We start from the raw sequence: 13,932 nt of genomic DNA on the forward strand, positions 1-13,932 counted from the left end.
CCATTCTGCTGGTTATTCTACTGATTTGGGGTCTACTTTCTAGCAGCCAACAAGGCGGCCACTATTTTTTGACTACACTATACACTGCTCTGTGATTGGTCAGCCCTGTTCACCTCCACAGCGCTAGCCAATCAGAAATCAGATATACGTAATGCATTGGTAGTCCTAGCACTAAAAAAATGGTTGCACATAGAAGGAGAACATGACTTTTGAAAGGATTACATCTCCAGATTTATAGTGCCTTATCCAAAGTAGAAATGGACATTCTGATTAACACTTACTGGCTGTTTTGTATTTCCCTTAAAATTGCACTTTATCAGGTGTGGGGTTCCTCAATGATCTGCATGTACTCTGAAGTCATCAATATTCATAAGTTCTGGGCTCCCCTCTGCCGGTGATTGACAGCTTTCTTCCTATGCACAGTAATAGGAACAATGCTGTCAATCAGCCACAGGAGAGGCCTGCTGGTCATGGAGTGTGCACTCAGCTCTCACTACACCTACTAAAAAGTAGTTTTTTCGGAGCTACTGCAAAAAAAGCAGAAAGTGACCCACTTCGGTAGGGCAGCATAGCCCTGGTAATGGAGCTCCTTTATGAGGATGCATGCAGTACGATGGAAATCTGCAGTTACCTATTCTGTTCAGTCTATTGCTTTCAATAAAGTGCAACCATCTGCATAGCGCTCCGTAGAAAGAATGTGATATTCTTGCAGACCACAGCCATTCACCTCTCACACCAATGTTTAGCTTTCCAATCCCAACAAACAGTTACTAAATACAACCGCACAGTACTGTGTTTATCTGGCCAATTAGCCCTGTAGTGGGGCAAGCTAATAGTTCACTTCTTCCAAACACTACTCACCGCCATGTAGGAACCACACGAATGTAACATCGATCACGTGTAATCGCTTTAAGATGTCGTGCTGGAACATTAATGCGGTCCGCCACACAGCACAGAACCGGGGAGCGATGCAGCCTTTATTGCTCGGTGCTCGCCTTTATTTATCTCAGTGGTGGACTGCGTGCTTTGTTTCACCTCTAATTCCTTCCATCACGGAGCTGCAAACCTTACTGTAACACAGTATATTGAACGTTATAGTCATTTTAATTTATCTATCAGGTAATCTGAGCTAAGAGAATAATCAAAGAAAAGCTGCCGTGTGTTTTATGAACGAGTGTAAATAAAAAAGTTCTGAAAACTTTTAGAATAGTTGACACTTTCTCCGGTTATCAGTGGTTGATGCTACTAGCCTGATGCCTATAGCTTTTATACTCCTATTAGGGCTAATGCCCATGGATTATCACTGCAGAATTTGTGACGGGTGTCTGAATTCCGCAGCAATGTCCGTTCATAGACATGCTGTGGTAAACGATTTTCCCATGCCCACAAGCAAATCGCAGCATGGGAAATCGCAGCATGTTCTATTCTGTACAGAAAACTGCGTGGACGGCTTCTATTGCAGTCAATGGAAGCCGTCCGTCCTACGATGCTTCCGCTGTGAGCACTGCAGAAGTACAGTGAGAATCCACATCACTGCCAAGCTCCAGTGCATCATGGGCTACACTGTGCACGTGTGACGGCTCGCTGGGCAAGTCACTCACTGCGGATCCGTAAAGGTGAGTATAGGGTCTCTGGGGCACGATGGGTATGATTCAACTGCGAGATTTCGCAGGCGGAATCTGACCTGGCCGTGGGCATGAGGCCTTAGGGATGGACTGAGATTTCGTAGACCCATCAGAGGAAACGGTTCTGGGAATCAAGCAGCATCTTCCACATCAATTTTTAATTGTGCTGTGAAGGTTTTTGTTGTACACACAGGACGCATCATCAGTGAAACCTAATAGTTAGTGATGAAAAGTTCAGATCAGCTGGTTTGACGAAAGTTTGCAAAAAGTTCAGTTTAGTTCGAAGCAAGCTAGAAGTTAACCAAAACCACTCAAACTGGTATATAACACTGCATAGAAGCCATAAGAGCCTTGTACTCTGTGAGTGTTCTACAGGGATTTTATGGTTCAGGATCAGGAACAGTGTTCAGGACTAGTGTTAAGCGACCTTAAGCGACCAAGTAGAATCCTGTTTTGGTAAAACTTTGATAAAAGCTTGGTTTAGGTTGGTATAAAAAAACAAAAAAAACAAGTTGAAAATAATTTTCAAGTTATTTTCTCTTATATAGTTTTGGGTTCCCCATAACAAAAACCATGTAAAATCAATATATTCACGGTAGTGCCTGACCGCCACTTCAGTGATCTGGCACCACGGCACCTAACATGTGATGTCACTGGCCCGCAGGTTCGGTGACATTCCATAAAACCTGTCACATTGCTTTTTAATATTAAAGCTCTATGGCCGATGTATGGGACGCTCATGATGATGTCCATGCCAGCCTTCTGTTGGCTGCAGCATTCAGGTGGGTATACAACCCACACAACCACAGCAGCCCAACGTAAACCAAAACCAGGAGAGCATCAGCCAGTGGGAGGTGAATATCAGTGTCTACTTTTTTTTATAGTCCATGTGTTCACCCACTGTTCCACTGCGTTCTTTTTGTTGCTCTGTCGGCCAGAAAAAAATTAAGAAAAAACAATCCAAAAGTACCCGAAAATGGTACCAATAGTAACCACAAGTCATCCTACAAAAAATGCCTTCATGCAGCTACATTAAAGGGGTTGTCTCGCGGCAGCAAGTGGGGTTATACACTTCTGTATGGCCATATTAATGCACTTTGTAATATACATCGTGCATTAAATATGAGCCATACAGAAGTTATTCGCTTACCTGCTCCGTTGCTAGCGTCCACGCCTCCATGGCTCCGTCTAATTTCACTTTCTTCTGGCGTTTTTAGACGCGCTTGCGCTGTGCGGTCTTCTGCCTGGTGAATGTCACCGCTCGTGCCGGAGAGCTGGTCATCGTAGCTCCGCCCCATCACGTGTGCCGATTCCAGCCAATCAGGAGGCTGGAATTGGCAATGGACCGCACAGAGCCCACGGTGCACCATGGGAGAAGACCCGCGGTGCATCGTGGGTGAAGATCCCGGCGGCCATCTTGGTGAAGGAAGTAGGAAGAAGTCGCAGAGCGGGGATTCGCGTAAGTAATATATGTATATTTTTTTTAACACATCCTTTGGGTTTGTCCCGCGCCGAACGGGGGGCCTATGGAAAAAAAAACAAAAAACGTTTCGGTGCGAGACAACCCCTTTAAGAGAAGTTTTGGTGGTCAGAAGATGACGGCGACAGAATTAATAAAATAAAAAAATTTCTTTTTTAAAAGTAGGACAACCAAAAAAGATATATCAATTTGGTTTTGTCGTAATTGTCCTGGCCCACAAAATCAAGTTGTTATGTCATTTAAAATGGTGCAATTGCATTTTTCCCATTTCACTTCACTTTTAATTCACTGAAAAACTTTTCAAAATACCTATGGTGCCTTGGAAAAATACAACTTGTCCTTAAAAAAAAAGAATAAGCCCTCATGTAGGCATGCCACCTAAAAAAAGTTGTGATTTTTTGAAAATGGGAGGAAAAAAATGAAAACTGAAACTAAAAGGCTGCAGTGGGAAGGGTTAATGCGTTGAGATGTATACATACGCTTTATGTTTTAACATCTTTAGGAGTAATAGAACCGGTTTCTCTCGTTATCATGCCGGTACTCCGGTGATTAATACTTGTGTCCCAGCAGTCATTGTTCGCCTTTATACTGTCAGACTCTACAGATTTAAAATCTGTAATATCAAGGATTCGTCTTTCGAAAATAATGGTACATAGGCAAATTTAATTCTCCATCTTTTTGCTAATTTGCCATTTTCGAGGCTCTGATCTCTTTAGCGTTCGCTGCCAGTCCCTTCAGTAACATAATAATCCGGAATGTTATGGTTGGAGACACGGCTTGTCACAAATGATGAGGATTCAGATGTACACTATATTTCTAATTGCCTGCTAAGTTCAGCAAGCCTCCGGGGCATGTGAGAAGAACATTTTTGAAACCTTTTTTTTCTATATATCTTACTTGTGATTTCTATAGAATGGCCTCTGAATCCCGCAAAGACAGAATAAATTGCTGGAGTTCTGGTAGGAGGTAACACCAATTCATTACATTTTGGGATGAGAGCCACACATCAGGGCTTGACAGCAATAACTTGATTAATTACCAGTTTCATTTTATTCTTTGATTGGGATTTTTGCCTTTCAATATGTAACGTTGGCTGACATGTTCTGGAAAACGATAGTTAAAAGAACATCCATCATGGCTCTTTATCACTTATATCACTGGTATGTTAACCCCTTCAGGATCAGAGAATTTTTTTTTTGTGGATCCCGCCTTCCATGAGCCATAAGTTTTAAAAATTATCGTTGACATAACCCTATTAGTGCTTGTTATTTGCGGGATGAGTTGCATTTTTCTAATGGTACCGTATAATGTACAAAAAGTTTTCTTATAAATATTTTTAAGTGGGGAGAAATTTTTAAAAAATGCAGTTGCGCCCTTAATTTTTTTTTTTTTTTTTTGAGGGGAGGGGGTGTAGGGATTAGTTTTTACAGTGTTCATAGTGCAGAAAAAATGACATGAACTCTGTTGCACGGGCCAGTATGATTACAGCGATACCAAATTTATATAGCTTTTTGTAATGGACTTGAAATACTTTCTTTTACAGAATAAATACTGTGATATTTTAATAGTTCGGACTGTTACGTACAGGGTGATGACACGTATGTGGATGTTTTTAATTGTTTAGATTTATTTGGGGGAAAACCCTGTATTAAATCTTTTTTTTTTCACATTTTTATTTAGCCCCCAGACAGGACTTTGACTTGTGATCATTTGATCATTTGTACAGTACTATATACTGCAATACTTCTGTATTGCAGTACATAGTCATTTTTATAGTTACCTATGAAGACCTCCTAGAAACACCCGAGAGTTGCTAAGTATGGAGTGGACTTGGCTCCTGAGCCTGCTGCATGCAACCTTCATGACCGCACAATGTAGAACAAAAAAGAAGAAAACCTTCCTTTCTGTGAAGTTCTACTGTAAAACACATGGCATCACTGTACATGCAATTTTCACGTGTGAGAAAAAAATGACATGTTCCTGTAAGTGTGCCACACTCACATGCAAATCGCAAAGCATGCAAGTATGATGAATTTTTAAATTTTTTTTTGCTCCCATAGGAATTAATGAGTTATTCTTATTCGAGAATGACCCAAAAATTGAGCATGCAGCTACTTTTTTATCTCTAGCGTTTTTTTTTTTGTTTTTTTTTAACACCCATTGAAAACAACAGGAAAGAAAAACATCAGAACCGATTTAATTCTGTTTTTGTCAACAGAATTGCAAAAATGAACTTGAGCAGGAAGGCCTAATACCGATGCGAATGGGCCCTGAATCGCCACGTGTTTGCAGCCACAAGAACCAGTCGCAACGCTCTTATTAACCTCTGTACATGAATCCTTAAGGGGCCCTGAAATGCACATGTCTGTCGGGGATGGCAGCATAAAGCACAGGACCGGTTCCCCTTACTAACCTCTATAGGAAGCTCTCAGTTGACTAAGTCCGTGTACGCTCTACCTCCATTTCACCTATGGATTTCATACTGCCAGCAGTTTATACGGAAAATATATTTTCCGTTGTGCTTTGCAGTTTGCAACCAAAATAGACCCATACAAAAAGCTCATAAAGTAGGAGAGAAAGGCGAGAGCATGAATAAGCCTCTTCCCAGACTCTGCTTGACTAAACCGCACTAGCTGAAATATTAATGAAACTTTCATGAATCACACATAGCATATACTACCCCTTTGTGTAGGAAAATGCCAGGCTTTTATGGGCTTTTCTGCATCGCCAGAATAATAGAAGCTAGAGTCATAAACTAGTAATTAATACTCTTCAGAATTGAAGTATTTTATTGTGTGGGTGCCAATTAAGCATTATGGATCGCATTGGCGGAGAAGACTGTATACTGGTTGAAAGGTTAGCGCTATTTAGACTTTACATTATGTGTCATTTCAAAAGCTTTAGTCGTTTCGTTTTCTATGGCGTATTAAAAAAAAGCGTATTACCTGGACAGCGTAGAAAGGAAGTAATGGACTATGTAGTGCATTACCGTATCGTTATACGGCAGCGGTATTACGGCTCCTGTAGATGCTCGGGTTTAGTTTTGTAGATCGTTAATTGTAATGATATGTTAAGGGTTAATTCACATGGCCGTATTATCAGTCCGTGCGCTGGCCGAGTCTACAACAGAGTCTGACAGCACACGGCGCCTTTACATGGGTGAGCGCAGTATTGGTCTAAGTAGATGAAATCCATGTTGCGCTTGCAAGCACGCAATTCTTCACTGGGAATGCGTTTTACGCATTAAAATCACGTTTCAATAGGAAAAATAAAAAATTGCATCACACGTGAAAATCGCGCCTGTATTTGAGTGCGGGGAATTTTTTTTTATTTTTCCAAAAAAATAATGGGGAATTTTGCCAAAAAAAACAGGACATGCATCGCTGTGCGAGAAAGATCGCCAACGTAAATGCATGCATTGTAAATAATGGCTTATTACATCGTGCAAATTTTGGCAGCTCACAATCACACAGAACCCGTGCGTTTTCCTTGCCCGTTTAAAGGCAGTCTTAGGCTACGGGCACACCAGTGTTACTTTTGCGGGTTCTGAGACGTACATAACTCTTACGAATATGAGCTCCACTCTTTTGAATGGCGTCATACACATGAGTGAAGTTTTCCCTTACAGCGATGCTGCAAGATAAAAAATCCCTGCATGCCCTTTTTTTTGTGCTCCTCCGGACCGCATCGCCCATTGCTTACAATGGGGCAGTCAAATGTATTGCACACTGCGGGATGCGCACCCAAGTGCGATGTGATGTTCCCATTGAGAACAATGGGAAACATTTACCGATCCCCCAACGTACGTGAAACAAGGCTGGAGGATCGCAATGTCCCATAAGTGATGCGAAGCATTCCTGCATGAAGAATGTCTTGCATCCGCCGGTAAAACACATGCAGACAAGTGCGATATCGGGCCGGGTTTCTCAGTCCAATATCACGCTCCTGTGTGAATGTAGCCTTAGTCATCCAGTCTGCCAATTCGTACATCAGTGATTCTATATGGATACACGGTCCACATGAAACAAATCCCAGCACTCACTATCCTGGCCCGATTGGAAGATGAGATTTGCCCATTCAATTCAAATAAGGTTGAGGGGGACGCAAAAAGAAGCACATGGACACCATCCCAGTGCTGCCCGTATTTCATAGGTCTTTTGCTAGCTGATACAGAAAAAATGATTTTTTTGTTTTTTTTATGCGGACAGGAAAAAACGGATGATCACACAGACATAGAAAATGGACATACAGAAGTCATACAGAAGTGCACATAGGTGAAAAACATCAGTTTTTTGCTGATGCGGCATGGTTGAGTTTTTATGCACGTGTGAATTTGGCCCTACATGCTGTAGGCATGTGCTTATTGTGAGTGGTCTCCTCCCAGGTGCCCCCCTGTTAGAATCTTTTAGGGCATATGGACATTATGGAAAGCTCCCCTTCTTTGTGTTCCACTCCATGAACCAGAGTGGAGATCTGCTAACAAAGTGGTTTCCACTTTGAGGATTAGCACATCCATATATACTACGGACAACATGGCGCAGAGGGGGAAATGCGTTGCTCTCAGCAAAATCGTCTCTTTGCCGGGGAAGTTAGAAGCTGGATCCGTAGGGATCGACTGATTGCTGCAACGGCTTAAATGTATAAAGGAGTCATCTTCGCAGACAGCCCCTTTAAATGCCATTTTACAGGTAACATTTGTATCTAATACATTATTACTTACCTTCTACTGATCCTTCATGTTAGCCTAGAACTGCATTCACAATTTTGCAGGCTCTTGAGCTGACATCTTTTCTTGTTACCATGCATATTCACTGTCCCAGAATGCAGTGCAGTCTAGCGCATTCAGAATAGTCCGTGTATGTTCAGCTCACAACAGTAAACCCAGTGGAAAATGGATAATGAATTTATAGGTAAGCTGTTGGCACCAGTCTGAGATGAGACACCTATTTCATTCTACTGCAGAAGCTGAACAGGCAGGGAGATGTGAGCTCAGAAGTCTGCAGAATGTTGAATGCAGCTCTAGGCTATAATGCAGCTCATCAATGGCGATTAGTAATGCATTTCTAGATATGAAATGTATTGATCCCTGGATTGTGGGGGAGGAGAAAAACGTGGAGATTAAAACTATACTAATGAAATTTGGACTTTTTTCCCATCACCAGATCTACAGTACTACAAAAAGTATATCAAGTGCATACAAGGACAACTAGGCTACCAATCTGGGCAAGGCTAGGAATGGATTAACGGTGTCTGTATATGAGCTGCTCAATGGAAATGTAGTTGTAGGACCCCCCCCAACTGTGATGTGATCTGTGGAATTTCTAATGGCAGCAACCTGTCCTTGATTAGATGGGTTTTCCGGGACTGCACTATTGATGACCTGGTTTCAGGATAGGTCATCAATAGTTGATCAGCGTGGGTCCGTCATTTGGGATCCCTGCCAATCAACTGATTGAAATGACACCATTGCTCAAGTGAGTGCCGCTCTCACTTCAGGCCATACCAGGCACAGCACCGTACATTGTATAGTGGCTGTACCTGGAATTGCATTCTATTTAGTTGAATGGGACTGAGCAGCTCTCTGGCCATGTCACTGATGAATGTGGCATCACATGCCTGAGTTGAGGCTGCAACGCTCACTCAAATGCCAGGGCCTCTTCAATCAGCTGATCAGTAGAGATCCCAAGCTGCGAACCCCACTGATCAACTACTTTTGACCTATTCTGATGATAGATCATCAATCCCATAGTCCAAGAAGACCCCTTCAATGCACTTTGATTTGCTTTATACAGCTCAGCTCCTTCCTCCTCCCTCTTCTTGCCTTGTGGCATCTATATCTCACAGAGCATGCTCACTACATTCTTCCATAAAAGCCAATGACTCATTTCCTGTCTTAGTTCTTACACTTTCAGGTAATGCTGCAAATATTCACAGCACAAGGTGGCTGCTCCATAATCATGCGAGGAAAGTAGAATAAAAAGAAGGTGATAATAAAAGTTTTAAATGTTTTTTTGGATGTTCCACACAGACTCCTTTCCATTTCACATATGCAGCCTGCATACAGTTTAACATATCCTCCGTTAAAATGACATTTATGCATTGCCAGCACCTTGCATATTAATTTCTCCAGTGCATTTCTTCCAAATTATTTTTTTTATGCTTCATATAAAAGCTTTTAATTAACTAGTGCAATATTGTGACTTTCTAGCAAACATAAATCGCCCGCTTCTTGCTTGCTTCACTGTTTTTTGTCTTTCTCCCATTCCTCTCATTTACTGTATTTTTGCTTCTCAATTTATTTTGCTTTAGTTGCTTTTAGTGGTTTGGTTTTTTTGCGTCTGCTTCTCGGCTCCGCGGGGAGTCCCAGCTGGAGGGCCGTGTTTCATATACAGAGTTTATTTAATCTTATTATAGGCTCTATCAGTGCTTGTATCAAACTTTTTCTTTGTTTATCTTCTTCGGAATGTCTTTCAAACTTGTACTTTTTGACATATAGTATCTATGGGGATTAAAACGCAAAGCTAAGTAGTATGAAATAACAGGGATATATATGTGTGTACCTATATATTATTGTCTAGGCTAGAGGGCAAAAAGTTGAACCCCTATTACGGAATGCAGGAGTACGGCTAGGGTTTTCTAGACTTTGGTATGAATGTTGAAACTGGTCCCTCACCTAAAAATCGTTGACCTCACGTACTACAAATAGAGAGACTACTTGGCCATAATTTCCTATAAGGAGACAACTTTTGTTAATTCCCACATAGTTTCGGGGTATCGGTCCAGCAATGGAATAGTGGTCTACATTATATGTAAGTACATAAGCTATTTTATATTGTAGTTAGAGATGAGCGAGTATACTCGCTAAGGCACATTACTCGAGCGAGTAGTGCCTTAGCCGAGTATCTCCCCGCTCATCTCTAAAGATTCAGGGGCCGGCGGGGGGGGGGGGGGGGCGGGGAGGAATGGAGGGGAGAGATCTCTCCCCCCCCCCCCCCCCCGCCCCCGAATCTTTAGAGACGAGCTTGGAGATACTCGGCTAAGGCACTACGCGCTCGAGTAATGTGCCTTAGCGAGTATACTCGCTCATCTCTAACTACAATATAAAATAGCTTATGTACTTACATATAATGTAGACCACTATTCCAATGCTGGACCGATACCCCGAAACTATGTGGGAATTAACAAAAGTTGTCTCTTTATAGGAAATTATGGCCAAGTAGTCTATATCATAGAGGCAACCCCTGTATCTGCTATGGGGCTTATTGAAGAGGGGTGCCCTTTTTTGGTTAAGGCTATTTACATTGTATTTGGTGTTAAAGTGACCCTCGGCACTTAAAGAAACCAAGATGATTGAACTGCATAGTATGCATTGGTAGTCTAAGACAGCGGAGACTTGTAGAAGACTGCAACTCATCCAGAAACTCAGAAATTTGCTAAAATTCTAATGTATTAAAGAAATATTTTTTAAAAAAGTGGTGACCACTTCAAAAAATTTCTGGCACATGACGGGACCTTTAGTTAACCCCTTAGTGAGCAAGCTCTTTTTTTTTTTTTCCGTTTTTCTACTCACCCCTCCACTCTCCTTTTAAAAAATCATAACTCCTTTATTTATCCATCGACGTAGTTATGTAAGGGCTTGTTTTTGGCGGGACAAGTTGTATTTTTCAATGGTACTATTTAATGTACTGTACAATGTGTTGAAAAACTTTAAAAAAAAAACTCTTAGGTGGAGAGAAATGCCAAAAAAAAACGAAATTCTGCCATCTTTCGGTGCATTTTGTTTCTACAGCACACAAACTGCAACAACGACATAACTTTATTCTATGGGTCAGTACAATTACTACGATACCAAACTTACATAGTTTTTTTGCTGTAAGAAAAAGCCTGCGCCCGCGTTGGATGAAGAGAGATCGTCACGCAATCTCTCTTCATACGTAGACCGCCGATACAGGCCATCAAAAGGCGTATCGGCGGTCTCTAAGGGGTTAAATGTGGGTTAGTGAGCTGGTTCACATATTATTTTCTTGTTTACTATTCTGTTTTAGGGCTTATTCACATGAATGCATCTATGCAGCATGTTGCACATGCAAAGTTTGGGCATGCGATACACAGTGAATAGAATCCATTGATTTCATGTATCTGTGTATATTTGTAAATAGCGTAGTATATGGTGTGTAAATATATATAATCTAGTGAATTGGCACTGTTTCCCTACAGCTCTGTGGTCTTAGGTTCAAGTCCAACCAAGGACAACATGTGCACGGAGGTTGTATGTTCTCCCCATGTGTGGGTTTCTTCCAGGTATTCTAGTTTCCACCCACACACCAAAAGCATACTGATAGGTTAATTGCCTTCCATTGAAATTGGCCTTAGTGTATGTTTTAAGCTTTGCTCACATCTGCATTGTGGCGTTCCATTTTACTGTTCATAATATAAAAAAAGAACCATGGGCATAGATACAATACCAGAACCAAGCTCATAAGATAAATACAGTAGCAGAACTAAGCAATTGTGTTGCGGGGGTGCCAGTAGGTTGAGAGCAGTGACTCAAAACATCAGAGAGGAGGAGACCGAGCCAAGATAAAGATGATTCATGTAGTTTCACGATTCACTGCTGCAAGGATGAAGATCATCTGGCTAGACGTATTTAAGGGGGGGATTGCTACCAGTTTACATACTCCCTCTACAGGTTGGCGACTAGTGCTTTGGGACCACATGGGTTGTACGCAGTTGAGGTCAGCCGTCGCAGCAAGTATAAATAAATGTATCTGTGTCTGGGGCAAGTTAGGTCTTGGACCTTTTTTTGTATAAAGCTCTATGTGATTTCTCTAATCTGTCTTGGAATTAAACTCTCTTCTAGAATTCTTCATCTGATCAGCTGACCGCTATCCATCTATCATCCAATATGATAAGTTTGTATTTCTTCTCCGTTGGCTGCCTCATAGAACACCCTAATCTATTTAGGTCTCCTAGAACGTAATGTGGGAAGCCCTTGGCAAGAATTATGTTAACAAGATGAAACAAAGAGACTTTAGAAGTAACTCAGACTTATGTCTAAGTTCTATATTAATAAAACCATTGTTGGTATTTCGGCTCATATGGTATAAATCATACTTAAGAGCGAGACACTGCAGTAGTTAAGAAAAGACTTACATGGATTTATATTCAAGGGTTTGCCTGTAATATTCTCTCAGCAGAAGTGGTGTGAAATGTTGAAAGAAGAAAATAGAAATTTTATTGTTGCTCTGACATCATCATGGTGGTTGGAAGGAGACGTGTTGATACCGAAGGAAGGGTTGAAGGCTTTGGGTTACTATACATACAATTCCTTGTAACTATATACAATTTATTTGCTATGCCTTATCGTTTGATAAACCAAAGACTTTGGATTAGCAATGCTAAAAAGAAATAGCTGTCATCAAATGTAATGAGATTTTTATGTGTACGGGGCTGTATTTACAGCAAATGTTGCCCCGGGCACTGCGTATGTGCGAACTCAGGGTGTATTCAGTCATGTTTTTCAACGTGCTTACGCCCCATCACTCCACACGTCCTCCTTTGATATTTTAAAGGAGAAATTTGGATGCATAATTAGTCCAAGAAGAAAAACGAGAAAGGGATAACGAGACGTGGAGCTACAGACTCGGTAGAGCTGAGTCAGTCACTTTGGAACAACTCAACGTATTAACCCGGTGTGTTGCATGGTTTTATTTACGACTTCAGGTTAATCTACTAGATTGTCTTGACTGCAGCTTGGCTTATATTGCTAAAGTATTGAGGCAATTCATATGAGGAAGCCCTGTGCCTTGTCAGGAACAACTTTTTAGCTACTGAAAGATGTAAGGACTGAAAAAATGTAACTCGGCAGACTTGTCACAAAAAGAAGGCTAACTGTCAAAAATGGTCAGAATTGGCTTTTACGACCATCTAAAGTCTGTAGTGTATGTATGGTAGGCTTTATGAGACTAATTCAGCATTGCTTCATCTCTCCTTAGGTAAGTATATAAGCAACCATTCGTAGGTCAGTGGATATATAGAGATAGGTGGTTTAGGGCAGATGGATGACACATTATACGGAGAAATAGATAAATGATAGATGTGCATTAGAGATGAGCGAACGTACTCGGTAAGGGCGATTTCGCAATCGAGCACCGCGATTTTCGAGTACTTCACTACTCGGGTGAAAAGTACTCGGGTGCGCTGTGGGGCGGGGGGTTGCAGAGGGGAGTGGGGGGTAGCAGCGGGGAACAGGGGGGAGCCCTCTCTCTCTCCCTCTCCCCCCCCCCCACTCCCCGCTGCAACCCCCCCCCCGCTCACCCACAGTGCTCCCGAGTACTTTTCACCCGAGTAGTGAAGTACTCGAAAATCGCGGTGCTCGATTGCGAAATCGCCCTTACCGAGTACGTTCGCTCATCTCTAATGTGCAATACATATGACATAAGCACATATTATAAAGAACAGATGGGTACATGGATGGTTTCTAGATGGATATAGATATGATTTATGGTTTAAAAGAGTAGGTTGGTGGATAGAAATTGGAATATATATATATATATATATATATATATATCTCCCCAAAATGACGACTACAATCATATATTGTACTCACCGCGGGGGAGCGGTGAGTAGCGGCTGTCAGCAGGAGGGAGCGGGGGGGAGGGAGAGGGAGAGAGAGATCTCCCCTCCGTTCCGCCCCGCTCTCCCCCGCAGCTCCCCGCCCCGCGGCGGCACCCGAACCTTCTGTCTCGAGCAGGGGAGATACTCGCTAAAGGCAATGCTCGCTCGAGCAATTGCCTTTAGCGAGTATACTCGCTCATCTCTAAAATA

General features: G+C 41.9%; 1 protein-coding gene across 5 annotated transcripts in view; it reads left to right on the top strand.

Moving 5' to 3' along the window:
• Positions 1 to 13,932, top strand: part of TRPS1 (transcriptional repressor GATA binding 1) — a 274,106-nt gene that overhangs the window by 201,359 nt on the left and 58,815 nt on the right. The window lies entirely within an intron of this gene.

This window comes from Eleutherodactylus coqui, chromosome 9 (assembly GCF_035609145.1).
Source record: "Eleutherodactylus coqui strain aEleCoq1 chromosome 9, aEleCoq1.hap1, whole genome shotgun sequence".
NCBI lineage: Eukaryota > Metazoa > Chordata > Amphibia > Anura > Eleutherodactylidae > Eleutherodactylus > Eleutherodactylus coqui.